The sequence below is a fragment of the Saccopteryx bilineata genome, chromosome 3, assembly GCF_036850765.1.
Source record: "Saccopteryx bilineata isolate mSacBil1 chromosome 3, mSacBil1_pri_phased_curated, whole genome shotgun sequence".
Classification (NCBI taxonomy): domain Eukaryota; kingdom Metazoa; phylum Chordata; class Mammalia; order Chiroptera; family Emballonuridae; genus Saccopteryx; species Saccopteryx bilineata.
In genome coordinates, this window is record NC_089492.1 from 106,561,437 (window position 1) to 106,582,580 (window position 21,144).

Below are 21,144 nucleotides of genomic sequence, written 5' to 3' on the forward strand. Positions count from 1 at the left end.
TCTGCTGTTCACCTTTTGTCAAACCTCAGTTGAGAGGAACTATGTAGGGGAAAGGGAGTTTAAAGGCCATATAATCAGAATATCAAAAACCTAAGGATTTAGACCACATCCTTTAGACCTCTTACCAGATTCTCATCATTGAACTAAGCAGCAAGCATATGGTATTAGCTTATGTTGAGAGTTAATATAAGGCAACCTCTGCATTAATTGAAAGGAAGTGCTTGGGGATGTTATTTGGGACAGTGCTCATTGTCCCCTTCATGTATGCATCCTAACGGTGTCTATTTTTATTTTTTTCTGGTTCTTATTAAACATAAAAGATCTTTCTCTTATAATAAATTTTTATGGTTTTTAATTAAAAATTTTTTAATTTGTTTTAGGCTTGATGAACAATATGACTTAACATCATATTTCCTTTTTTCATATTTCCTTTTTGTTATTAGGAAAGTTAGAGTAAAAGTGAGCAGGGTGATTTTACCAGCTGCAAAGACTTCTGGTATATACTGTTGTCACTGGATTTATTTTTATTTCTACCATATTTCTCATAATCCTTACTTTAAAATATATGCCATTGTAAGACATTTCAGTTTGCATAGAATAATTCAGGTAATGAGGGGGAAAAAAAAGCAGCAGGATTCCAACAAAACTTAAAATCTATCCAAGGGCCCATGAAGATTTTTTGTTTGCTTGCTTTTTTGCTTTTTTTTTTTTTTTGCTTGTTTGCATAGCTTATTTGTGTGAGCATGCATTATTTCCTCATTCTGGTAGAATTCCTGATTGTTCATTTTTAGTGAATTATTTAATGTGGTATATGTATTTTACCAAGTTATAACTTCCCAGGAAAATGAAGAACCTCATTGAAGAGGTGTGTTGTTATCTTTACTTAACAAACACCTTTATAGTATTATAAATACTAAATCTAATATTAATCCTGGTTTTTCTCATAAGAGCTCCATGAGAGGTGCTATTTTAGCTCCATTGGACAGACAAGAAAACTGAAGCACAGATTGATTAAATAACCTGGCTCAAGTCACACAGAAAAAGAAAAGCTGTGATTCAAATCCAGGCAGTCTGGCTCTAGAATTTATTCTCCTAATCATTATACTAGGCTGAATTTTGGGGATATTGGCTCATTCTAACTGCAGTTAGCAGATATGGTAACTGAAGTCAAACCATTTTTTGTCACTGTATATTTGTCCCTCTTTACACCCTTCCCCCAACTCAGGACATTTTTTAGTTTGACACAGTTGATACCTTCAACATTATGCTTTTATTCATAGAACTGGAATCTTCTTAAGAATTAGAACTCTGACAAAAATAGACTATTATAAAAAAATGGACTATTATAGCCTTCCTATCATAACAAGTAGGAAACTTTAAAAATTTCTCTGTCTAACCAGGCATAAGAAACATGCCTGTATAGAAGAGATCCTAAAACAATGGGCAGTTCTATTGTTTTTCAATTCTGTGTTGAAAGATCTGATTCCTAGGACACAACAGGAAATTAAACACGTTATATGGAATATTTTTCCTGATCCTAGGTAACACTTGGAGACTTTTAAATGATGTTCCTCTTTCCCTGGATATGTTGGTTTGGTCCTTGAACTTCCAACATCTTTGTATCTCTTTGATTCAAACACCAGAGCCAACTAAAACAGAGCTGAATACCACCAAAGTAGGCTGAAACAACAATAGCCTCTACCCTAATGCAGACATTATTACCCCACCCAGTCTGCACTGTATCCTTGAAAAACAATTTAATCACAAATGATAGCCATGGGGTCCACTTTTCCCTGAAAACAAAAACATAAAAAATGCAAATAAACCACAATATATTAATACCAATCATATTTAGGATCTAAATTTATGACTCCGTTCAGAAATTGTAAATATTCTCAAAGCACACCCCTTCCATGTTGACAGAAAAGAAAGTCAATTACATAAACAATAAAACTTGTTAAACTTTCTTACCAATGAATAATTATAATTTAAAAAAAATTCATTTCAAATTCTTATTCTCTGGGATTAAATGTGATTGTCTCTAGCAAATTCTCATGAATATTGCATTAGCAAAACCAGCAGTAATTTCACTGGACATGTACTGATCTTTCTGCGTTGTATCTTCCTTGAAATGGATAACTGGCTCACACTGTAATTCCAAAAATCTATTATGAGAATATCAGTAACGAGGCATTTATAATTTAATGAAGTCTTCCCATGAATTCATTAAATAAATAGTGACAAAGGTAATTATTTTTTCCATAAACGCTCATTTCTGAATAATGATTGTATTATTAAACCAAGTTAAAAGGAAACATTATGAAAGACGACACTGGGAAGAAACCTAAAAGTGCTAGCAAGTGGCACCAGAGTTTCACACGCTGTTTCATTTCAGCTGCAATCACACATTCATTGGAAAAATATTTGTTTTAACCACGGTTACGATGTAATGGTATTCTGAATGTTTTGAGCATACTTCAAGCAACATGTTTGTATGTTATAGATGCAGATATCTTTCCAGGTATGTACACATGAAATAGATAAAACAAAATACACATATATAAAAATTTAGCCTGAATATAACATATAGATAAGTCACTGGTTTTTGTCCCCCTCATCTGGGGTTGCTTTATAGAAATGTTTGGCTCAATTATGCCTAGGAAAATAGACCAATAAAAAGAAAAATTGTATTCTATGTTTTTGTTTGTTTATTTGCTTACACACTCTTAATAGAGAGCATCACCAAACAGGGTGAACAAGTGTGTAACCCAGAACATCATGTGGATTGGCAGGGAGGCTTGTTTATAGTCTGCAAACTTCTGTTGCACAACACAATAGAGTCCTATACTCCAGGGGTCCAATTTGGACAGAACTTGACAATGTCTTCAAATGTACTTCATGCTTGTGCCCATTTCAGAATACAGAACAACTCCCATGCTCCAATTCTACATTGTCAAATGAAATTAGAGTCAGGCTAAATGTTATGTTTTGCTCTTCCAGAGAGCAATCTTTACCAGGAAACAGAGGTTCTAAGGCTCCAGGGGGACTCTGGGGCCTATAGTCACTGTTTCTGGAGTAAGTAACAGTGCAGAGTGTGACAGAGACCCACCTGTTCTTTCATCTCTAAACAAACACACCAGTTCAAATAATTGCCAATTCAACCCAAACATATTCCCAAATGAATGACTTACAGGTTCCACAGGCTGAAAAATATTGTGTTTACCATCCTACATGGTCCATAATGTCAGGAAGTGGTTTTAGTCTAGTTATTTTAAACTGGCATTGAACTAGAAATGCAACCCCCAGAAAAAAAAAAAACATACCATTTCCAAAACGAAAAGCTACTCTATCCTGTCTCCCACTTTTCCCATTGAAGATTAATTTTAAAATTAATTCAGTTAATGAATAAAAATTGAATGTATAATACAGGTTCTGCATTGTGCTTAAGTGTGTTGACAATAAAAACATGTCAAGTGTGTTCTCTGATCTTTCAGAAGGTTTAAGTCAAATTGGGAAAATAAATCATGCAAGCAAATGGTCACACCCACAAAAGAATTGAGAGAGAGACAAGGAGCACAGATACATTGTTGGGGGGGAAGGTTCTGCAAAGTCTTTGTGAGCCTCCAGCTATGTGGCAGGAGCCAGCCGGCATGTGGACAACTATAACAGTCAGCTGATAGATCTGAAAAACACCAGGGACATAGAAGATATGTATATTCCCTCTGTCTCCCATCTCACCACAGTGCTCAATGGGTGTCAGGCATAGAGCTATCTAAATTCCTAGCAGACCTAAAGTTAAGTGCTATTTTCTCTATCTCCTCAGAGAGTTTACCTAATGCACCTCAAATCATATAGCTGATGAATATCAGCACTGCAACCTAATCAACTTGGAGAGGCTTCCAAAACAGATGACCTCAGCTGTGTCAGCATTCCAGTAAAAGATCTTGACACCAATGTGTGCTTGGAGGACTGAGTCAAGAGTAGAGTTACTAGCCAAGTGCATCTTTGTTTTTGGTAAATCACACACATGAGCCAGAAGTGGTTGAGTTCTAGGGTGAGACCATTGCACAAAGATCACATTTTGTGCTTATACATTCTAAGATTCATTTTCCCATAAAATCTTCATCAAGATAGTATACCTTTTCTAAATATGTACCCATTCTATAAAATGCTAATGCTCCTTTGACTTCCTGAAATAATCTGTGTGTGTGTGTGTGTATTTTTCTGAAGTGAGAAGTGGGGAGGCAGTCAGATAGACTCCTGTGTGTGCCAGACCAGGATCTACCTGGCATGCCCACCAGGGGACAATGCTCAGCCCATCTGGGGCATTGCTCCGCTGCAACTGGAGCCATTCTAGTGCCTGAGGCCATGGAGGCCATGGAGCGATCCTTAGCGCTTGGGCCATCTTTGCTCCTATGAAGCCTTGGCTGTGGGAGGGGAAGAAAGAGAGAGAGAAAGGAGAGGGGGAAGGGTGGAGAAGCAGATGGGTGCTTCTGCTGTGTGCCCTGGCTGGGAATCAAACCTGGGACTTCCACTTGCCAGGTCGATGCTCTACTGCTGGGCCAACCATCCAGGGCTGAAATAATATCTTGACAGTGATATCCTCCTGGAGGTTTACACTCATCTCTTGGTCCTAGAGTGTCTAGTACAACTTTGTAAGCCTTGACAGTCCACTTTCACTCACTGCTTAGGTGTAATTTTTATGCACCTGTTTTAACTCCTCAGTCATATTTATAAATGATGGTTTATTCTTCATTGTATCCTTCACAACACTTTTCAGACTACCTCTGCATTTGTAATTTTCCAAAACTCTTTCCCATGCAATTTTTTAAAATTGAGTAGTACTTTACATATCATAAAATTTACGCTTTAAAAGGGTGTGCTTCAGTGGTTTTAGTGTATTCACAAGGTTGAGCAAGCATCCCCACTAGTTAATTGCAGGGTATTTTCATCACACTGCAATTTTCTTTTGATGAGATAAGGCATATAAAGTTCTTAACACACTTAATGACAACTCAGTCCCTGTGAGCTTTATTATTATTATTATTATTATTATTATTACTATTCCTATATTATTATTGCTATTTTTACATTTGAAAAAAAATGTTTTGCTCAATAGTAGGTTGATAGAAGTTAATTAAGATAATGCTTGAATTGTATAACTATTACAGCTTAGTTAGAACATATGATATTTCATTAATCTTCAAACAACTTATGAAGTTGTGTCTCTATTGTATAAATGAATAAACTCCTGCTCAGAAAGGCTAAGATTTGATCAAAGTCAGCCCATAAAACCACAGTGTGGCTCAAGAAGGAGTGTTTCAAAAACTAAACCTATGGGACAAAGTGTCTTTCTATTGGTACTGAAGCCGAGACTGGTTGACTAGACAACATCCATGTCCCCTTCCATCTCAGTGGTACTATGATTGATTCTACAACATATCTAAATGGATTAGCTAAGCAGTTAACACAGAAAAAAATTAGAAAAATAATAGTTTTTGAAATACATCAAAAACAACTAAATTTAAATTTGAGTCATATGTTTTCAAAATTTAGGAAATAAATACACTTAAGATTTTAAGAAATTTTTAAATAAAAAATTCTCCAACTTAGGAGAGAAATAGACAATGTTCCAGTAAGTTGTTATCTCAGAGTAACATGGGGGGTAGGGGGTTTTGTAAACCATATATGGTTTTTTACCAAGAAAGTACAATCCCTTCCCTCCAGAGGGAATGGAGGGACTTGTCTTTATGAGTAAAAATCCTTGCCTTGACAAGGATGTAGAACTTGGTGGGGGTAAGTAAGAATAAGGGTCAATGAATTCTCCTCTTGACAATGGATAGACTGAGTTCTCGCAATAACAGTAACTCTTCAGTGCCTCCATTCCTCACATTATTTCTCCTTATATAAAACTATATCAAGAATCAAAATAATGTTGAGATGAAACTAGCCTAATAAATAATTGATTGGTGTATCTTTCAAAAGGGCAATAACCTTGATATTGGTATTTTGATATCATCTCTATTTTGTTTGTTTCCCTAGTTAAGCCAATACTGAATCATCCTTTTTACTTAAAAAGATATTCTTGAACCACTACGAAATTTCCCAGTGTGGTCATGGGTTCAGAGGTATCATCAAGCCTTTTTTCATGGTACTTTCCTGTGGTCCAAACATCATACCTCTGCATGATACTTTAACTGCTATCGAATGAAATAAAGCTAACTTTTCCTCTTGGGAATTATAACTGGCCTACTGATATAATTAATTTTATATTTTCACCCCTGAAAAAACAAGTTGAAATATTCATCTTTAAATGTGTCCTTATATTTAAAGAATGTGTTCCATCCCAAGTTTTGTTTGTTTTTTGTTTTGGGGTTTTTTTGGGTTTTTTTTTTTTGTCCTTGGAAAATCAAAAAGCAGAAATTAAACAGCAAAAAGTGGGCATTGACTGCTGGCTCATGAAAGTTTCTTAATATTTCACATCTAATACCTCTGGTTGGAATATTTAGCCTAGAGGTCTGGCATCATGGCAAACACCTCAAGGTACTGCATGAAGATTTAACTGCACTGACTTAAAGTAATCTTTGTTCAAAGTGCAATGGACTCATCAGACATGGCTTATATATTCATCTACTTTTTCATACTTTTTTTAAACTTGTTTTATTATTGTTGCTTTAAAACCTTTGGTTAAATATTATGTGAGTTTTGCTTGCATTTTGTGGTCATACAAGAAACTGTATAAACATTGTATTTCAGGGCCCTGGCCGGTTGGCTCAGCGGTAGAGCGTCACCTGGCGTGCCGGAGTCCCGGGTTCGATTCCCGGCCAGGGCACACATGAGAAGCGTCCATCTGCTTCTCCACCCCTCGCCTTCTCCTTCCTCTCTGTCTCTCTCTTCCCCTCCCGCAGCTGGGGCTCCATTGGAGCGAGGATGGCCCCGGTGCTGGGGATGGCTCTGTGGCCTCTGCCTCAGGCGCTGGAATGGCTCTGGATGCAGCAGAGTGACGCCCCAGAGGGGCAGAACATCGCCCCCTGGTGGGCATGCCGGGTGGATCTCGGTCGGGCGCATGCGGGAGTCTGTCTAGTCTGTCTGACTGCCTCCCTGTTTCCAGCTTCGGAAAAATGAAAAAAAAAACAAAAACAACAACAACATTGTATTTCAGGTACTGATTAAAACCATAACCTTTGTTTCCCTGCTTTTCCTTGATTTCTTGCTTTGGGCCATCACACTGCTTGGCATTCCACCACAAACTACACAGGGAAAGACATTTGGCTTTATCAATACTGCTAGTTGTTGGCATTTCTTTATAAAATGATTTTTCTATAAAAGAAGTTTGAGGTTCTTTGTAGACTTCATTTGCTTGTAGTATCCCAGGACCATCATTTTGGTGGAAAGTTGATTATATAATTATAGTCTGACTCTAATATTCCAAATTTCCATACCACAGAGCACAACATTTTTCAGACAAATAGACAGAATACGTTTGGATGGTAATTGTAGTCTTCTGCATGGTAAATGTTACCTTTGTAATTAGGTTCTAACTAAAATGAAATTAGCCTTTGTATTTATAAAATATATTTTTTAAAAATAAAAACACATCAAGAGATAAATGCAATTATTTTAAAGGTCTCTTTGATAAATGATTATGAGCTATATGTGAAATGAAAAGGTTGGTTTAGAAGACATACATTTTTTACTTTTTATACTTTTTTTTTAAATTCTTTAAAAAATTTTATTTATTTATTTTAGGGAAGAGAGAGAAAGACAGAAAGGGGAAGGAGGAGGAAGTATCACCTCCCCATATGTGTCTTGACTAGTCAAGCCCAAGGTTTTGAACCAGTGACGACCTCAGCATTCCAGGTTGATGCTTTATCTACTGCACCACCACATGTCAGGCTAGAAGAGATACATTTTTTTAAAATCATGTTCGTAAGCCAGAAAAATGATAGTGAGGAATATGTTCAAGTGTGTTCATAGCGTTTTAAACAACGCTATGTTGGTGTCACAAGTCTCAAGCAGAGCCCTAACTTGAAACACATTCCAAGAGAAAAGCTGACAGTGCTACCTTTCTCCTTTTGTTCTTATTGACTTCTAGTCTAGGGCTACCTGACTGAGATCCTTAGAAAAAGCAAATGTGTGCATATGGGTGGAGAAGTCCATTCACCAAAGACTATTTTCTATAGAGTCAGCAAGCTCCATTATCCCCAGTGTGGTAAGAAATCATTTCTGCAGCCATCAAAAATAACTACATTTATGTGTGCTATTTTGACATAACAGAGTTTTCAGAAGAGAATGGGGAATTTTTGTCTTAATAAAACTATATACTTCCATAAAGATAAAATGATATCAAGAAATGTTTATCAAGAATCTGTTAGGTGCAATATATTTCACAAATCACTGTATCATTCTTTCCAGGACTCAAAAATTTAAAACAGTACTTGTTGGTTTTGTTTATATTCATTTTATTTTCCAAACTGCATAATTTTCTTGCATTGATGACATTAAAATTTTGAAAATATCATACACAAGTTTACTCCTCAATGATATTCATTCATTCATTCATTCATTCATTCAACAAACACAAATAGATTTCTTACTATCTTCCTTGGCATTCTGCTAAATTCTGGGGAAACAGTGGTTAACAAAACAGATGGCATGCTGCTATTATGAAGTTTAAGTCCCTCATTATTTCTTTATACATTAAAATTTGTATTAGCATATAAAGTATGCTAAATGTCAAGAAGGAAAAGAGCAGGGTGTTATGAGAGGCAGTGAGTGATTAAGAAAAGAGTCTTTGAGGAGCTGTAGATGTGAAGAGATCAATAATGAGAGTAAGAGTATTTCAGGCAGAGGAAATCGGGGCCCACAGAAGGAAATAAGTATGTACAAAGACAGATGCTTTTGTTCACAATTGCAGATTCAGATATAAATATATTGACTTTTTATAAAGACAGATATATGTAAATTATATATGAACATAAGTAGGTATTATTTAGAAAGTTTGTCAAACAGATAAAACTGAGCTATGAAAGTATGCATTAAAAACAAAAATACATCATTTGCACAAATAAAAGAATTGGAAAATATACAGCTAAGCACAGTTTTTAAATCTTCCAATCTAAAAAAATAGAAATTATTGACACAAATATAAAACCTAACAGTATGTATCTTAACACCCAACTAATTGTTTGTTCCTAAGTAAATTCACTAGTGTGCTTTATGAAATGTAATATATAAAGGCTTTCTGAATCAGCAGGGACTTGCCACATTTTCCAACAGTCATTTAATTCTACAATATCAAAAATTATTCATCATCATATGCTTATATTTCAAAGTTAACGTAACACGTTTCATTTCTTTGTGCAGTGGAAAGTCTTAACTTACTTCTCTAGAAAGCCCTTTTATCTCAAGCTGTAGTAAGTATCTCCATATACTTTTTGCCTCAAAAATACTGTTTGAAATCACTTGACTAGTTTTTTCAAGTACCCTCCACAAAATTAGATGAAGAAAGAAAAGACTTCACCCTTTACCCTTTTATCTTCCTGTTCACTCAGAAAAGAAAATGAACAAGGTTCAATGTTTGAATAGCTAAAAGGCAGTTTTCCAGCCAATAAACAAGTCACTTCCAACAACAGCAGAAAATTCTCCATCTGATTTTTCTTCTGAAAATAATTTCAAATAAATGAACTCCAAAGATGAATTTCCCTGTGATTTGATCAATAATTTGAGAGCCAAAAATACACAGAATGCCCCAAACCTAATAATTCGTAAACACTTTGTACTTGAGATGAACGCTCATACTTGCGTGGATTCTGATAACAGAGTAGTAAAGACAGCCTGAGAGACGGGTATCTGGAGCATAGTCAAGTTATTAGACATCTAACAACAGAACGTGTGCTCTTGCTCTCGCTCTTCCTCACTGCTCTCTCATCTGGACTTGCCTTATCATGAATGGACCACATTCTCTCTCCTGTCAGTATATTTGTTGTTTCTTCTCACTGGTGAGTTCTTTTCTTGCTTTCCAACGCAAATAATTGACCCTCTACATTTTGGGGGGAAAAGAGCTTGAGAACTTTAGAGTGGAGCTGGTCATTGCATCTACTAAGCAAAATGACAATGCTTATCTGTGAAAATGCCCTTTTATGAAGCAAAAACGGATTAGTAGATAGCCAATGAAATAGAAAAGACATTCATTTAAAGGTCTGTCCTGGCAGTAGCTGAAAACCCACGCGGGCTGGCTATGACTTACTTGATTCACAGTATTCTTCAGTGGACTTTGGGTTACTGTAATAAATTGATTATTAAATATCACAGCAAGATTAATATTCTGTGATCTCATATTCCACTTACATAGTTCCCCTGCCAAATACACCCACTCTTTCAAAATGAACACAAATCAAATCTAACTGAGAAGACAAAAATCCACTGAGAAATTAATCACAAATATTATTCTAAGGCCATATCTAACTTATTCACTGTTTTGTATTAGCAGTTCGAAAGCTTCTCAAATGAGTATGAATATTCAAGAAGAGATGCATTTTTCAGCAGATGCATCATGATGGTGCTGGTGATGATAATCATAACTAATCTTCTTAAATACTTGTTATATGCCAGGCACTCCTTCTAATACATTACTTAACTGTATTTGATGAGGAAGGTTTGCCTCAAATCATGTGCCTAATTTGCATGCATCAGAGCTGTGATCTGGTCTCAAGCAATAGGGTTGCAGGTTTTGTGTGCTTAAGACCATTTGCCTCTCACAAGGGCAAAATGAGTTTGCAGTTTAGAGGTGATACTAGTAAGCCTCCTAGAAAGAGAAAGATACTAACATCCTTGCTATTATACATACCAAGCAAAATCTGGACTAGTTTTCAAATCTGTACTTCTTTAGTCCTCACAGTATCTCTGTTGTGATACTTGTGATCCATCAGGCTGAGGATATTTGAACCTCAAAGCAAATAGGTGACTTCCCTGAAGTCACAGAGAGAAAACATCATCTAATCACATTCAACTCAGGCCCGTCTGATTCCAAACTAATGTTTTTTGACTACATCCTACTGCCTCCCTCTGTATACTTTTTAAGATCCCTTGGAAGTACAAGAGGTCTTTTGAGAGTATCTTAGGGCCTCTAAACTCTAATCACTTTATGAGCTTTGAACATTGACGACCTTGCCAATGTGGATAGGCAGGGGCCAGCAACTCTTCCTTCACAGCCATTACATTAGTCCAAGTGTTCAGGATTATTTACTAAGCTAAAATTTTACCTGCATCAGTGCCAGAGCAAATTTTTTTCATACTTTGGGAATCCACAGAACAAAAATAGAAGCACAATATCCTCAGGTTTAATAATAATTCTGGATGTCACTGGATGCTCAGAGACTCTATAATAAGGGCTCTCTCAGAGAAAGGGCCCATGTCTCCCCTCTCTCCCCCCTTGTTTGCATCCCTGTGTTTCCCTAGTATCTATTTTCCCTCCAGCTATAGACTTCTTTAAATCATTTTGGTAAGATGTGCCTCAGACTTCCAACTAAACCCAATAGAACATCCATCAACACGACAAAGCAGTTTCCCAAAAGTGATGAACCTAATATTTTTAAATAAATATTAACTTTAGCAGATCAAATCTTCTAAATGTCAAAATCAATAATCAAGTAAATACAAATCTAAATTTTGTCCAGTATGGTTGCATTAAAAAAAAAAGCATTTTTATATAGTACTGTGATATGAAGCCTTTAAAAGGTCTTAAAAAATGAAATAAACCATCATTAGCTATATCTTATCTCAAATAATAAAAATAATTTAATAGGTAGAGCTGCTAAAATATTAAATATGAATTTACCCAATCGAAGTATTTTCATTATAATTTTTCAACTTTCTTAGTTAATTTTCCAGGTCATGATTAGAAATGTTATCATTAGTCTTGTTTCTTTTTCTTTCTTATTTAACCCCTCTCTTAAAAAATGTGGTTGGTTAGAGCATCATACTAAAGTGCAGAGGTTGTTGGTTTGATCCTCGGTCAGGACAAAAACAGGAACAGATCAATGTTCCTATCTCTCTCTCTCTCTCTCTCCCTCTCTCTTTAATCAATCAATCAATAAAAAAAAACGTAAGGTAATTCTGAACTTTTTAATACCCTCCTTCCATGTATATTTTAAATTTTCTATTTATAAATAAAAGTTCTTAAAATTGTTTCATTTTGATCTTAGTCATTTGAAATCAGCCTGTCACTCCTTACTATCTTTTCTCTTTCCCTAAGCCTCTAAGCATGGACCTAGTTTTAATGACAACATATTTTGTTTTTTAGCTATTTTCACTTAAGATGTTGCCCAAGAATGTCATCTTTGAGAAAATGCTCTATGCTAGAAATCATAAAGATAATTTTCATGCTGCCCTGAAAATGAACAAAATATAGTAAAGCTCTTTCTCCTGAAGCAAAAAGCATACTTTGATATTAACAAAAAAGAAGAAGAATATTTAATACAAGCTCTGGTTACACTCTAATTTACAACTGACAAGAAACAATTTATGATTTATGCACAAGATTCAATAATTACACTAAATAATAATTGAGTAAGTAATGTAGAATCACTTAAATTTGAGCCAAGATGCTACAAATATGAATCCACCACAACTGGTTTGGTGACAGTAAAATTTTAATTAGCTTTCCTAGTTAAAATTAAATTGTTCCATAAACCCTGGCTGGTTGGCTCAGTGGTAGAGCATCGGCCTGGTGTGCAGGAGTCCTGGGTTCAACTCCTGGCCAGGGTACACAGAAGCACCCATCTGCTTCTCCACCCCTCCCTCTCTCCTTCCTCTTTGTCTCTCTCTTCCTCTCCCGCAGCTGAGGCTCCATTGGAGCAAAGTTGGCCCAGGCACTGAGGATGGCTCTATGGCTTCTGCCTCAAGTGCTAGAATGCCTCTGGTTGCAACAGAGCAACGCCCCAGATGGGCAGAGCATAGCCTCCTGGTGAGCATGCCAGGTGGATCCTGGTCTGGCACATATGGGAGTCTGTCTGACTGCCTCCCCGTTTCCAGCTTCAGAAAAATACCAAAAAAAAAAAAATTATTCCATAAAACTTTTAAGAAATAATGCATTTTTCTGCTTTAAGGAACTCTATCAGCTACTGTCATAAGAAGAAATTATAAAAATATTTTTAAGACGTGTTTATAAATTTGTCTAATAAATTTAAATGCTATTTTTGCTTTTTAGTTTATTTTTGTTTTTAATGCATTGTTGACTCATCATTAGCTTAAAACATCATAATGTCCAATCTGCATTATAAGAGCTGAACTATTTAAAAACATTTTCCTAACAAATGTCTATACTGATATTAACACAGACCATCAAAATGCACTGGTTATAGAAGATATATGATTAATGCATACAGTATATGATTATTGATTCAAAAGTGAGCAACACTAAAGGTATTCAAATAAATACACACAAGAAAAAGAGAGATTAGGTGATGACACCAATAATAAGCTTTCAACATAAAAAAATTTATCTTGCTGTCTTCCATTCACACATTGGCTAAGTGTTTCAAAAATATTGCTGAATTTATCCGGTTCCTGAAGTAGATCTTAATTTTAATCCAGCTTTTTTTTCTGGAAGGACATGTATTATTTTTTACTTTCTAAAAAAAAGCAAAACAAAAACAATCTCTCCTTTTCATTTTCTTGCTAGCAAAAAATTCTCTACTAGGCGATTACATGGTATCATACTATCCCTCAGTTTATCTAGCTGAAAGTTATAGAAGGTATATTTCTCATTGATTACTTTTATAGCCATCTTTTTAATTACTAAGGAGATTATTAGGGGCTTTAAAAATTTACTAGTAGTATTTAACTTCTTCTTATACTTAGAATTAGTCTATCACAAATATTGTCACATGCTACTTTCTAGGACATAACTTTTTCTTGCCCAAGTACTACATAAAAATATTATGCAGATTGTTAATCTCTTTCAAAAGAAGACAAAATACCTACCCATCTAGCTTCCTAGCTATATTCATACATTGCTACATACCTGACACTGATAAACTAGTACAGAAATATCTGAAACTGATAAAACTAGAACAGATATAACAGAAGAAATTGCCAGTGTAAAAGCCTCTTGGACTAGATAGTTTATGCCTCAGTTATTAATAATGGTGATAACAATATTAATAAAAGCTTTCATTGTCAGTATACACTTCTATTTTCCAAGTTTATCTTTTTTAATGTAGTACTGAACACAGTTCTGGTCTGAAATGGTCACAAAATAATTATTTACTGAATATTGACTGAATCCTCACATCAATTCTGAGAGGCAAATACTATTATTACCTTCATTTTACTACTAAGGAAACTGAGGCATAAATGTTTAGTTAATTACTTAAAGTCACTCTGCTAATCGCTTGAAGAACCATGACTTATATCCGGGCGTGTTTATTTTAACTACTACTGTGCTATTGCCTTTGAGAAAAAAAATTCCTAGAAATATGTCATTCTCAGTGAAGAAATGTTTCAGAATATAAAAAAATTATAGACAACTATGCATCTAACTTCATAGAATTAGAAGTTCCTTATACAAAAACTAGTGAAACAGAGCACCCACACACATACACATGATCCAAAATTCATAGGCCAATTTATAATATCATTGTTACAACTGGCATAGTTGACATATACCTTACATATATTCAATAGCCTATAAATGCGCCCACTATGACAAAGATGTCTGCTGTTCTAGCACCATTTATTATATGAATCAGTTTCTATCTGACACTACATAATAATGAATTTTACCTTGACAATTCTGAGGTAACTATTATTTTGGTCACTTAACAGATAAAAAAATGTAGACCAGAGTAACATAGACACTAAGTGTAAACCCAGGACTAAAACTTGGTGTTTCTGACTTCAGATGCCATGTATGGCCATGTTGGATGTATACCAAGATCTCTGTGAGGTTTCAAAGTTAGGAAATCTATTAACATGGATCATTAGGCCAAATGGGGAAAAAGAATATAAGTCATTAAAATAGATTCTGTAAAGATATTTAATAAATCCAATACCATTTTTTATTTTTAATAAAATCCACTTGGTACTGTTGAAATAGAAAAATATCCCTTGGCATGATAAATTCAAATCTTAAATCAACATACCTAGCACTAAAAGCATTCCCAATAAAGTAAGAAGTAAAGTTTTACATTATCACCCTTCTGTTTTAGCTCTGTTTTAAACATGTCAATCAATGCAGCATGACAGGAAAGGGAAATAGTTTAAATTATTGGGGGAAAAAAGGAAAATAACCACACACTGCTTGCTACTAATCTTTTTGATGCAAAAATAGACATTTTAAATGACATAAAGGTGCCAATCTTCAGAAGCTATTCTAAGAATTAGACAATCAAGAATAAATGTGGACATATTCATAAGGTGTTGTAAAGACATTCAGTAAAATACCTTAGAATAAAAAAATAAAACATAAGTTTAATGTAAGTATATCAACATTTTTGGGAAATTATTCTAAATGTTGACTCTGGGTGATGAGTTCATTGAAGACTTTTATGTTATTTTCTCTATTTATACTATAAAATTTCTGTAATAGAAAGAATGAACAATGAATGTTAGCTTGAGAATCAAGGAATGGCAATTTTTGTCCCTAACAAAATTTGTGACCTTGAACATGCAACTTCACTATTCTGTTGTCTCTGTTTCCTCAGTTAATTTAACATCTTCACATTCTAGGTCATTCTTTTTAGTTTTATAATTCTATTTTATTCTATAATAGCCTTTTTAATTTTTATATACCTTAATATATTTTAATTCATAGTGGTTCAATTTGTGTGAACAACTGTTGGATAATATATAAACAATTTAGAAAAAAAAGACAACCAAAAATATTTAGAAGCATTGCTGTAACTTCTAAATAGCACACTCTTTCTGATTTGAGATTTAAAATTGTTCCTTAATTTTTTTTTAACAGAAGAGAGAAAAAAACAAGGTGAAAAAATAAAATTGAATCTGGTTTCTAGCAGGATGTTGAGAGGCCTTGACAAGTGCTGCAGAATAGAGTTGTAAAGACCCTATATTCATAGTTGATTTTTTTTTTGGATTTTTCTGAAGTGAGAAGAGAAGGGGGGTCAGGGGGCGGGGCGGGAGGCAGCAGACAGACTCCCGCATGTGCCCTACCGGGATTCACCAGGCATGCCCATCAAGGGTGATATTCGGCCCTTCTGGGGTGTTGCTCTGCTGCAATCGGAACCATTCTAGCGCCTGAGGCAGAGGCCATGGAGTCATCCTCAGTGCCTGGGCCAACTTTGCTCCAGTGGAGCCTTGGCTGCAGGAAGGGAAGAGAGAGAGATAGAGAAAGGAGAGGGGAAAGGGTGGAGAAGCAGATGGGCGCTTCTCTTGTGTGCCCTAGTTGAGAATCAAACCTACAACTTCCACATGCTGGGCTAAGGCTCTAATGCTGAGCAAACCAGCCAGGGCCTACAGCTGATGTTTTCCATCAAAATCACAGGTACACGTATAATTATATCCATGCAGTAATTTTCCCCTTTTATTTATAGAGTATGTTTATTTCTATTTATTGATGTCATAAAAAATGATGTTCCCTGGGTTTATACTATATATCAATAATCAAAATATGCAGTTCAGAACACAAAATAATATATTTAGCATAACTGTATTAACAATGGTTTTGATTTATATGCAATTATACTTCCATGATGTTGATGTAGTTAATACAACAAACCTATGTTTGCTGTGTAACAGGAACCTTTGTTAAGCATAAGGGAGATGGCAGGGCCATATGGGTGTTTTCTATCTTTTGTATGAAGTTAAGGCATGGGTATAATGTAAGCAACAAGTAGGGCATGGAGAAAAGCAATAATGATTACCAAGAGAGCATCAGATATCCCTCCATACCTAGAAATAAAGAATGCTGAGAAAGCAGATCCCTTAATTTGCATAAACTTAACATAAAACTAATTTCAAAGCTAATTCTTTTTTCAAGAGTATATGTGGGGGGGTGTTGTATTCAAATGCATCTCTTAGGCAATAAAGAAATGATAGAATGTGGCACTGAAATAGAGGAACCAATTCTAGTATCTCTTCTGTCATGTTTCTTCATTTTTGTATAATAGTGTTTACCAAATATAATTCAATATTACACTTGGTTTTTGTTTAGACTATACAATATGTATTGACTCCCTCACAATACAAATCACCAAGATTTTCTATTGTTCCCCTACTGATAGTTTAATATACTGCACACAAAATTTAGGGGATATTTTATCCCTCCATATTCATTTTGAAAATATCCCCTAATTTTTGTGAGCAGTTATAGAATGCTCATAAACTGGGGTGAAAAAAGGTGAAGGGATTAAACAAAAAAAAATCATGCACACAGAACACAGTATGGTGATTACCAGAAGAAACTAAGAGAAGGTAAAGGGGGAATAAATGATAATGGAAGAAAAATAATAATAATAATAATAAATATTAGCACTCTAAAAGATAAAATTGTCAACATCCTTCGTCTCTTTTCCAAAACTTAGAACTTTGATTGACTTCCATTAGGTATAATGCTTTACTTAAAATTATTTGCTCAGATTATTGAAAACTTTAAATTACAAACAACTATTTATTTTGGAGACCATAAACATACAAAATCTATAGACTTTCCCTTGGTACGTTATTTTAGATTGTCCTATGATGCACCAGGAGGCAACTGGTGAAAGAAATGACAAGGTCTTTGTCAACAACTGAATGATACTGAATACAAACATTGAATATTAAAATAACATAAATCTTAGGATAAGAAAGAGATCATAAGCTCTGGCTGAATAGCTCAGTTGGTTGGAGCATCGTTCTGAAGTGCCGACGTTACCAGTTTGATCCCTGGTCAGGGCACATACAGGAACAGATCAATGTTCTGGTCTGTCATTCTCTCTCTCTTTCCCTCCCTTCTTCTATCTTTCCCTCTCTCTCTCTCTCTCTCTCTCTCTCTCCCTCCCTTCTTCTCTCGATAAAATCAATCAATAAATTTAAAAAAAAAAGAATGAAAAAGAAAGAGGTCTTAGGCTGAACTCTCTCCCCATTTCAGGAAGCTGTTTTAAAATATCTCTGACAAACAGCACTTATAATTCTTCCTGAAACATTTAAATTCTTATTTAAAATGCTGTTAATACTTTTGGAAGCAGCCTAATCATTTTTTAAAATCCTTTGGAGCGAAAAGTTTCCTCCCTTTAATGTGTCAGCAGTGTAAATCAATACAGTGTGTCATCTGTGCCCATTTCCCACACAGCAACCTTTCACCTTTGGAAACAGTTTCCAGTCACTTTCCTCCCTCAGCAGCTCAAGCCTTCTCCTGGAGAATCATTTTCTACCTTTTAACCATTAAACATGAAGAGAAGTTTTTCTAACCATTCATACTTTAGATATCCAATTTGTTAACAAACTTAGATTCTAAAGGATTTTAACACAATATAGTAACTTAAATGTACAATGTAAGATGGGTACTAAACAATATAGCATTCCCTTAATTAAGGCACTATTCTTCCATCAATATTGTCTGTTTTTTAACAGCCTCACTCAAAAACAAATCAGAGCTTTTAGTAAACTAAAATTCTTAGACCTCTTCATACTAGTCATTAGCAAGCTCTCTTCTCTATATTTCTCCTATGAAAATGCAATTATATGACTTTAACAACCCCCTTCAGATCTTCCATGCAGTCTACTGTTGTTCAAACCTTTTTCTTTATCCAAAATGTTCTCTCCCAGCTCTGTTGTATGAAAGTCACTAACACTCATATTAATACTGGACTTAATCTTCCTCAACCACATATCACCTTTTTGAGTTTATCATTCTAACTGGTGGGGAAGACAAAAATCTCAACAGGAGTCAACTAACACAGCTTTCTCTTTCCATCTGTCATTGCATCCTCTCACTTAAGCAGATCCTTCCCTGCTCCCTCATTTTCCAGAAAACAAAACAAACTCACAATACACAAGACTGCATATTCTATGTTAGCCTTGATGAGTCCATATTTACTGGCTCAGAGTAAACTCTCTCTATCCTCCTCCTCCTTATCATCATATTTGGTTTTGCAAGTATCTTTTAAAATATACTTTAAAATATTTTGAGTTGTGAATTTTTTTCTTGGAGACAGAATCCTAAGAGGCTTGAAGAGCTTTGTCATGGCTTTGATATATAGTGTAGAACTCAGGGTCAAATGTGCCCATGGATGTGTCCCAGTCTCATGTGCCCTGAGCCATTATTTCTTTTTAGTGAAACTGAGAATAAAAATCACAACTGGCTTAGAGAGCTAGTAAGGCTTACATAATATATTTTTAAAAAGTGTTTAAAATAATGTCTAGGTCAATATATGTTATCAATAAGTATAATCTATTAGCATATTAACTATATTTTCTAGATACAAAATAATCATCCAAAAAAATTAGAAATGAGAAGATTCTTTGTTTTTTGGAACATGCAACAGTCAGTTGGTTACACCATTTGTGTTGCCAATATCTGAATGTATTTCTCCCTTCATCACTCACATGTCCAAATATCCAAATTCTACCACTCCTTTAATGCCAAGTCCAAATGCTATTTCTTTCAAAGGTCTTCCCTGAGATTCTTTTCTGAATCCCTCACCACCCTTGGACCTGATTCCTGTACTGTGAGAATTCTGAAGTTATGGGATTTTTGCAATTCATCCCTAAAGCCCATTACCTGGTGGGTGCTTAATAAATATCTGTTAGATGAGCCAGTAACTCCCTTCCCCAAGCCATAATTAATTTCTCCCTCTCCTAATTTTGTATAACCTTATGGAACATAACTGTTTACCATGCACAGTAATGATTTGTGCATATGACTGTTCTGCTCTATAATTTTATCTAGCCTTTGAATCCATCTGTGTCAAATTGACCTTTGGATGTCTTATAATTACTCAGCACTGAGTAAATGCTTTTGTATAAATTAGTGTCTGATTTTTACTATTGCTAGTGTTTTCTTGCACATGAAATTTTGAAATCTGTAACAACAACAAAAAAAGGATTACCTATTAAGGCTTTGTCTGAGATATTTATTCTATAATTCAAAGTCATATCTGATAAATCCATTTTACTCAAAATATACAACAAATATTTAAAATTCATCAATTTGAAAACAATCCAGCAGATTTAAAAATAGGCCAAATACTCAAACTGCCTGGCCAGGCTGTGGTGCAGTGGATACAGCATTGATCTGAAATGGGGACCTAGGTTTGGAACCCCAAAGTCACCGGCTTGAGCCTGGGCTCATTCTGCTTGAGCAAAAAATTACCAGCTTGAGCGTGGGATCATAGGCATGAATCCATGGTCGCTGGCTTGAAGCCCCAGGTTGCTGGCTTGAGCAAGGGGTCACTGGCTTGGCTGGAGCCCCCTGGTCAAGTTACATATGAGTATCAATCAATGAACAACTAAAATTCTACAACTACAAGATGATGTTTCTCATCTCTCTCCCTTCCTGTCTGTCTGTCCCTGTACATTGCTCACTTTCTCTCTCTGTAAAAAAAAAAAAAAAAAAAAAAGCTAAATACTCAGACACCTCACCAAAGAAGATGCTCAGAAGGCAAAAAGCATTTAAAAAGATGTTCAACATCACATGTCATTAGGGTTTGCAAATTAAAAGAACAATGAGCTGCCTTACACACCTAATACACCTAATACAACAACCAGAATTCATACGCAGACAACACCAGAGCCTGTCAAGCCTGTGGAGCCACAGGAAACTCAGTCTCCCTGGTGGGAATGGGAAGTGGTGCAGCCACTTTGGGAGGCAGTTGGACAGTTTCTCACAAAACTAGTCCTATTCTTACCATACAATACAGCACTTGTGCTGTTTGATATTTAACCAAATAAAAACCCAGTAAAGTGAAAACCTATGTACACACAAATACCTACACCTGGATGTTTATGGCAGCTTTATTCATAATCACCAAAAGCTGGAAGCAACCAAGATGCTCTTCAGTATATGAATGAACAAACTGTGGTATATCCAGACAATAAAATATTATTTGGAACTAAAGAGAAAAAAGCTATCAAGCCATGAAAGGACATGAAAGAACCTCAAGTTCATATTAGTGTATGATAGATATCAATCTGTAAAGC

The 21,144-nt window shown here is 35.2% G+C and overlaps 1 protein-coding gene across 22 annotated transcripts in view; it reads right to left on the reverse strand.

The window, feature by feature from the left end:
* The window catches only part of NRXN1 (neurexin 1), a 1,279,091-nt gene that overhangs the window by 196,349 nt on the left and 1,061,598 nt on the right, over positions 1-21,144 (reverse strand). The gene's annotated exons all lie outside the window — the stretch shown is intronic.